Source organism: Oratosquilla oratoria, chromosome 9, assembly GCF_046742065.1.
Source record: "Oratosquilla oratoria isolate Oo_2021 chromosome 9, ASM4674206v1, whole genome shotgun sequence".
In the NCBI taxonomy this organism is placed as follows: Eukaryota; Metazoa; Arthropoda; class Malacostraca; order Stomatopoda; family Squillidae; genus Oratosquilla; species Oratosquilla oratoria.
In genome coordinates this window covers 45,423,921-45,433,266 of record NC_134785.1, presented here as the reverse complement: position 1 = coordinate 45,433,266, position 9,346 = coordinate 45,423,921, and positions in this window count along the sequence as shown.

The following is a 9,346-nucleotide window of genomic DNA, read 5'->3' as shown; positions in this document are numbered from 1 at the left end:
CAATAAGTATAAGTGACCACATATTGATAGAACTAGAACTAAATGAGAAAAAATACACGAAAAGAAATGAACAATATAGAAAAGGAAGATTGATGTATGAAAAAACAATTTTTTATAAAATAAGAGAATTCTTTCAAATGAAAACTGGGAAAGAATACACAAAGAAGATACAACAGTAGAAGAGAAATGGAATATTTTGACAAAAAAAAAAAAAAAAAAAAAAAAAAAAAAAAAAGAGGAGTGGAAAAGTATGTCCCAAGACAAAAAAAAAAAAAAAGAACAAGAATATGTAAAGTGCTGGTACAACAAAAGTTGTAGAGAGTTAAAACACAAAAGAGACAAAGTTTGGACCAAATGGAAAAAAACAAAAGACCTGAAAAAAATATATACTTGTTATAGAAATGAATATGTACAAGCGTGCAGAGAGGAGAAGAGAAAATATGAAAAAGATGTCATAGAAAAATGTAAAGATCCACCAAAACTATACTACAGTTTTGTAAACAACAAACTGAAAAACAAACAAGATTTGGAGAAATTAAGACAAGGAGGAGTTGAATACACAGAGGAAACAGAAGCGGCGGAAATTATGAACAGGCATTTTAAATCAGTGTTTACAAGGGAGAACATACAACCTGAAGAGATCGAATGGAAGGAGAAAGTCCCCACCTATGAAAGAAATAGAAATAACAAAAAATGAAATAATGAAACATTTGAGTAATCTTGATGTTAGAAAATCGCATGGACCAGATGAAATAGCAAACTGGATTTTGAAAGAATGCAGAAATGAACTTGCAGACAAATACATAGCATAATAAATAGTTCCTTGAAAGAAGGAAAAGTTCCAGAAGATTGGGAAAAAAATCAAATATAGTACCTATATATAAAGGAGGAAATAAAGAGGACCCTACCAACTATAGACCAGTCTCTCTAACAAGTACAATAGCAAAAATTTGTGAAAGAATTATCAAAAGTAGATGGGTAAAATATTTAGAGAAAAAAAACAAAAAAAAAAACAGCGTGCTAAATCCAAGGCAATTTGGATTCAGACAAGGACGATCATGCGTCACCAATTTAAAGTGTTTCTACTCAAGGCTAATAGATATAATACAAGAAAGAGATGGATGGGCTGATTGTGCATTTCTAGACCTAAAAAAAGCTTTTGACAAAGTACCACATAAGAAGTTGCTTAAGAAATTAGAAACTGAAGGAGGAATACAGGGCAAACTGCTTAATTGGATGGAAGACTTTTTGCAAGAAAGAAAAATGAGAGTAGTGATAAGAGAGAAACACTCAAAATGGGATGACGTAATAAGCGGTGTTCCACAAGAAACAGTTCTGGCCCCAATAATGTTTGCTATATATATTAATGATATGGATGAAGTACAAAAAAATGTATAAAAAAAAACTTGAAAGAATACAAAGAGCAATTACAAAATTGGCACCAACACTCTCAAAACTATCATATGAAGAGAGACTAGCAAAACTTGAACTACAGACACTAGAGCAAAGAAGATAGAGAGGAGATTTGATAGCTATTTACAGAATCATGAAAGGCATAGAAATTATTGATAGAGAGAATCTGATAAAATGGGATGATAGAAATACAAGAGGACACGGAAAGAAAATCAAGAAAGACAGCTATAGAAGAGATGTGAAAAAAAATAGCTTTCCTCACAGAATAATAGATAGTTGGAACAAGTTAGATGAGAAAGTAGTGTGTGCAAAAACAATACATAGTTTAGATAAAATGAGATATGAAGACATATATATATATATATATATATATATATATATATATATATATATATATATATATATACATACACACACACACACACACACACACACACACTTTCAACGAACGGACGGCTTGACGAACGCTCTGAAGAAAAGTGCAGATTGTGGATACCAACGCAAAGAGAAGTGCCTTTTTGTATTTGCAGGGGGGGGGGAATTGCTCGTGAGGTAGTGGGAAAGTAAGGAAAGAGGAGAGGGGGAGGGATTACTGGGGAAATGGAAGGTAATGAGGAGGTGGAGGAAATGGCCCTGACGGGCCGCCGGGTAGACAAAAGACCCCAAGACGAGTTGGATGATAACATGTCTAATAGGAATGTGAAGATTAGAGGTATAGATAGGAGCAATATAGCAGAAAGTGATGAGAATATTTTCAAGGGATTTAAAGAGAGTGGGGGGGACTCAAACCGACTGACAAGACTAGAGATGAAGGTTGATAAGGTGATCGAGGACTTGGAGAGTAGGTTAGGTCATATGAACACCATTTTAAAAAGTGTTGAAAGATTGGAAGAACTGGAAAAGGCGAATAAAAACTTAACTGATGAAATAGAAGAACTAAAAAGACAGTTAAGAGAGGTAAAGGGGGAGAATGAGGAATTGAAGAAGAATAGTAAAGAAAACAGAGAAACAATAGCTAAAGAAAGTAAAAATTGGAAGCAAACCCAAGAAGGAAATAAGATTTCATTCACTGACATAGTCAAACAGCAATTGAAAGAACATACTGAAGACTCAGTTATTAAAGTGATGAGACAAAAGGAGAATATAGTAAGGGATTTAGCAGACAAGAAGAAATGTATAATTATATTAGGAATGGAAGAGAAACACAACACAGATAGAACCACAAGAATCAAAGAGGAAAATGAAAAAGTAAGCCAATTACTAGAATCAGTTCAGGAAGATGAACCAGGAATTATGAAACAAATCGAAGAGAAATTTAGACTCGGAAAGTATAGCACAGACAAGACCAGACCAATTAAGATTAAATTCAAGTCACAAACAACGGCAGAGAATATCTTATCCAAAACAGGGAAACTAGCAACAAGTGAACAACACAAAAAGATATGGATAAAAAGAGAAATGAATAAAGAGGAAAGAGAGGAAGAAAAGCAGAAAAGACTGGAAGCTAAGACAAAAAACGAGAACAGAACGGAGTCAGAGAAAGAGAGATTCTATTGGAGAGTAGTGAACATGAAACTAAGGAAGTTCGACATACAAAAGAAAAACATAAGGGAAACAGAGAACACAATGGAAGTGGCAGAAAACTAAGAGTGTCTTACACAAATATAGATGGATTAATAACAGGATTGAATGAGCTGAATGATTATTTGAAAGAAAAAGAACCGGACATAATGGGAATTGTAGAAACAAAATTAAAAGGCCCACTACCACCCAACAGTGTAGGACATGATGCATACAATTATTGGATTAGAAACAGAGAGAAAAAGCAAGGGGGTGGAGTTATGTTCCTGACTAAGAAGGATATAAACGTGAAAGGTGTCATATATGGAAAGAATACAGTAGAGATGATTATGATAGAAGTGGAAGACAGAGATAAGAAGAGCAGAAAATTTGTGATCAATTATGTGCCTCCGAAAACAGCCTCATGGGAGGAGAGTGAATATAAAAGTATGTTAGAGGACACAAAGATAGCATTAACTAAAATAATGGAAGACGGAGGAAGAATAGTTATGATGGGCGACTTTAATTGCAAAGAAATCTGCTGGGAAGAAATGACAGCAAAGAGTGGTGATGACTCATGGGGAAATGCTCTACTTGAGATGATTACTGACCATTCAATGACACAATGGATACAAGAGAACACTAGGTATAGAAATGAAGAAGAACCATCGAGGCTAGACTTAATAATTACATCTGAACCTAGAATAGTGGACAAGATTGAATATAAAACACCAATAGGTAAAAGTGACCACATATTGATTGAACTGGAACTTAATGAAGAAAAATATATGAAAAGAAATGAACAATATAGAAAAGGAAGAATGATGTATGAAAAAACAAACTTTGATAAAATAAGAGAATTCTTCCAACAAGAAAACTGGGAAGAAATATACAAAGAAGAAACATCAGTGGAAGAGAAATGGAATATTTTGACAAAAATTTACAAAAAAGGAGTGGAAAAGTATGTCCCAAGACAAAAACAAGAAAAAGAATATGTAAAATGCTGGTACAACAAAAGTTGTAGGGAGTTAAAAGACAAAAGAGACAAAGCCTGGACCAGATGGAAAAAAGACAGAAGACCTGAAAAATGGAAAATATATACTGGTTATAGAAATGAATATGTACAAAAGTGCAGAGAGAAAAAAAGAAAATATGAAAAAGATGTTATAGAAAAGTGTAAAGATCAACCAAAACTATTCTACAGATTTGTAAACAATAAACTGAAAAACAAACAAGACTTGGAGAAATTGAGACAAGGAGGAGTTGAATACACTGAGGAAATGGAAATGGCAGAAATTATGAACAAACATTTTAAATCAGTGTTTACAAGGGAAAATATACAACCTGAAGAGATTGAGTGGAAAGAAAAAGTCCCCCCTATGGAAGAAATAGAAGTAACAAAGAATGAAATATTGACACACTTGGGTAATTTTGATGTCAGAAAATCGCATGGGCCAGATGAAATAGCAAACTGGATTCTGAAAGAATGCAGGAATGAACTGGCAGACAAAATACATAGCATAATAAGCAGTTCCTTAAAAGAAGGAAAAGTTCCAGAAGATTGGAAAAAAGCAAATATAGTACCTATATATAAAGGAGGAAATAAAGAAGAACCTACCAATTATAGACCAGTCTCTCTAACAAGTACAATAGCAAAAATTTGTGAAAGAATTATCAAAAGTAGATGGGTAAAATACTTGGAAAAAAACAACGTACTAAATCCAAGGCAATTTGGATTCAGACAAGGACGGTCATGCGTCACCAATTTATTATGTTTCTATTCAAGGCTAATAGATATAATACAAGAAAGAGATGGATGGGCTGATTGTGCATTTCTAGACCTAAAAAAAGCTTTTGACAAAGTACCACATAAGAAGTTGCTTAAGAAACTAGAATATGAAGGAGGAATACAAGGTAAATTGCTAAATTGGATGGAAGACTTTTTGCAAGAAAGAAAAATGAGAGTAGTGATAAGAGATCAGCACTCAAAATGGAATGAAGTAATAAGCGGTGTCCCGCAGGGAACAGTTCTGGCCCCAATAATGTTTGCTATATATATTAATGATATGGATGAAGGAATTGAAAGCTATATGAGCTTCTTTGCAGATGATGCAAAATTACTGAAAAGAGTGAAAACTGAAGAAGATTGTGAATCACTACAGAGAGATCTAAATAAAGTACAGGAATGGAGTAGGAAGTGGGAGATGGAGTTCAATACAAAAAAGTGTAGTATAATGGAATTTGGAAAAAGCAAAAACAGAATAACAGGATCATATAATTTGGGAGAAGAAGGAATAAAAAAAGTAGAAAATGAGAAGGACCTGGGAGTCATTGTTATGAATAATATGTCACCTGAGAAACATATAAATAAGATTTTTGGAGAAACTTATAATTTAATAAGAACAATCAAAGTGGCATTTACATACCTGGATGAAGAAATGGTGAGGAAAATCCTAATCACCCTGATAAGACCAAGATTGGAATATGCAGCAACGATATGGTCACCAAGTACAAAAAAATGTATAAAAAAACTTGAAAGAATACAAAGAGCAATTACAAAACTGGCACCAACACTCTCAAAACTATCATATGAAGAGAGACTACAAAAACTTAAACTACAGACACTAGAGCAAAGAAGAGAGAGAGGAGATTTGATAGCTATTTACAGAATCATGAAAGGCATAGAAATTACTGATAGAGAGAATCTGATAAAATGGGATGACAGAAATACAAGAGGACACGGAAAGAAAATAAAAAAAGACAGCTATAGAAGAGATTTGAAAAAGAACAGCTTTCCTCACAGAGCAATAGACAGTTGGAACAAGTTAGATGAGAAAGTGGTGTGTGCAAAAACAATACATGAATTTAAAAATAGTTTAGATAAAATGAGATATGAAGACGGGACCCCACGAGCATAGCTCCCCTTCCCGTAAAATACAACTAGGTAAACTAGGTAAATACACACACACACACACTTTCAACGAACGGACGGCTTGACGAACGCTCTGAAGAAAAGTGCAGATTGTGGATACCAACGCAAAGAGAAGTGCCTTTTTGTATTTGCAGGGGGGGGGGGGAATTGCTCGTGAGGTAGTGGGAAAGTAAGGAAAGAGGAGAGGGGGAGGGATTACTGGGGAAATGGAAGGTAATGAGGAGGTGGAGGAAATGGCCCTGACGGGCCGCCGGGTAGACAAAAGACCCCAAGACGAGTTGGATGATAACATGTCTAATAGGAATGTGAAGATTAGAGGTATAGATAGGAGCAATATAGCAGAAAGTGATGAGAATATTTTCAAGGGATTTAAAGAGAGTGGGGGGGACTCAAACCCCCCCCGACTGACAAGACTAGAGATGAAGGTTGATAAGGTGATCGAGGACTTGGAGAGTAGGTTAGGTCATATGAACACCATTTTAAAAAGGGTTGAAAGATTGGAAGAACTGGAAAAGGCGAATAAAAACTTAACTGATGAAATAGAAGAACTAAAAAGACAGTTAAGAGAGGTAAAGGGGGAGAATGAGGAATTGAAGAAGAATAGTAAAGAAAACAGAGAAACAATAGCTAAAGAAAGTAAAAATTGGAAGCAAACCCAAGAAGGAAATAAGATTTCATTCACTGACATAGTCAAACAGCAATTGAAAGAACATACTGAAGACTCAGTTATTAAAGTGATGAGACAAAAGGAGAATATAGTAAGGGATTTAGCAGACAAGAAGAAATGTATAATTATATTAGGAATGGAAGAGAAACACAACACAGATAGAACCACAAGAATCAAAGAGGAAAATGAAAAAGTAAGCCAATTACTAGAATCAGTTCAGGAAGATGAACCAGGAATTATGAAACAAATCGAAGAGAAATTTAGACTCGGAAAGTATAGCACAGACAAGACCAGACCAATTAAGATTAAATTCAAGTCACAAACAACGGCAGAGAATATCTTATCCAAAACAGGGAAACTAGCAACAAGTGAACAACACAAAAAGATATGGATAAAAAGAGAAATGAATAAAGAGGAAAGAGAGGAAGAAAAGCAGAAAAGACTGGAAGCTAAGACAAAAAACGAGAACAGAACGGAGTCAGAGAAAGAGAGATTCTATTGGAGAGTAGTGAACATGAAACTAAGGAAGTTCGACATACAAAAGAAAAACATAAGGGAAACAGAGAACACAATGGAAGTGGCAGAAAACTAAGAGTGTCTTACACAAATATAGATGGATTAATAACAGGATTGAATGAGCTGAATGATTATTTGAAAGAAAAAGAACCGGACATAATGGGAATTGTAGAAACAAAATTAAAATGCCCACTACCACCCAACAGTGTAGGACATGATGCATACAATTATTGGATTAGAAACAGAGAGAAAAAGCAAGGGGGTGGAGTTATGTTCCTGACTAAGAAGGATATAAACGTGAAAGGTGTCATATATGGAAAGAATACAGTAGAGATGATTATGATAGAAGTGGAAGACAGAGATAAGAAGAGCAGAAAATTTGTGATCAATTATGTGCCTCCGAAAACAGCCTCATGGGAGGAGAGTGAATATAAAAGTATGTTAGAGGACACAAAGATAGCATTAACTAAAATAATGGAAGACGGAGGAAGAATAGTTATGATGGGCGACTTTAATTGCAAAGAAATCTGCTGGGAAGAAATGACAGCAAAGAGTGGTGATGACTCATGGGGAAATGCTCTACTTGAGATGATTACTGACCATTCAATGACACAATGGATACAAGAGAACACTAGGTATAGAAATGAAGAAGAACCATCGAGGCTAGACTTAATAATTACATCTGAACCTAGAATAGTGGACAAGATTGAATATAAAACACCAATAGGTAAAAGTGACCACATATTGATTGAACTGGAACTTAATGAAGAAAAATATATGAAAAGAAATGAACAATATAGAAAAGGAAGAATGATGTATGAAAAAACAAACTTTGATAAAATAAGAGAATTCTTCCAACAAGAAAACTGGGAAGAAATATACAAAGAAGAAACATCAGTGGAAGAGAAATGGAATATTTTGACAAAAATTTACAAAAAAGGAGTGGAAAAGTATGTCCCAAGACAAAAACAAGAAAAAGAATATGTAAAATGCTGGTACAACAAAAGTTGTAGGGAGTTAAAAGACAAAAGAGACAAAGCCTGGACCAGATGGAAAAAAGACAGAAGACCTGAAAAATGGAAAATATATACTGGTTATAGAAATGAATATGTACAAAAGTGCAGAGAGAAAAAAAGAAAATATGAAAAAGATGTTATAGAAAAGTGTAAAGATCAACCAAAACTATTCTACAGATTTGTAAACAATAAACTGAAAAACAAACAGGACTTGGAGAAATTGAGACAAGGAGGAGTTGAATACACTGAGGAAATGGAAATGGCAGAAATTATGAACAAACATTTTAAATCAGTGTTTACAAGGGAAAATATACAACCTGAAGAGATTGAGTGGAAAGAAAAAGTCCCCCCTATGGAAGAAATAGAAGTAACAAAGAATGAAATATTGACACACTTGGGTAATTTTGATGTCAGAAAATCGCATGGGCCAGATGAAATAGCAAACTGGATTCTGAAAGAATGCAGGAATGAACTGGCAGACAAAATACATAGCATAATAAGCAGTTCCTTAAAAGAAGGAAAAGTTCCAGAAGATTGGAAAAAAGCAAATATAGTACCTATATATAAAGGAGGAAATAAAGAAGAACCTACCAATTATAGACCAGTCTCTCTAACAAGTACAATAGCAAAAATTTGTGAAAGAATTATCAAAAGTAGATGGGTAAAATACTTGGAAAAAAACAACGTACTAAATCCAAGGCAATTTGGATTCAGACAAGGACGGTCATGCGTCACCAATTTAATATGTTTCTATTCAAGGCTAATAGATATAATACAAGAAAGAGATGGATGGGCTGATTGTGCATTTCTAGACCTAAAAAAAGCTTTTGACAAAGTACCACATAAGAAGTTGCTTAAGAAATTAGAATATGAAGGAGGAATACAAGGTAAATTGCTAAATTGGATGGAAGACTTTTTGCAAGAAAGAAAAATGAGAGTAGTGATAAGAGATCAGCACTCAAAATGGAATGAAGTAATAAGCGGTGTCCCGCAGGGAACAGTTCTGGCCCCAATAATGTTTGCTATATATATTAATGATATGGATGAAGGAATTGAAAGCTATATGAGCTTCTTTGCAGATGATGCAAAACTACTGAAAAGAGTGAAAACTGAAGAAGATTGTGAATCACTACAGAGGGATCTAAATAAAGTACAAGAATGGAGTAGGAAGTGGGAGATGGAGTTCAATACAAAAAAGTGTAGTATAATGGAATTTGGAAAAAGCAAAAACAGAATAGCAGG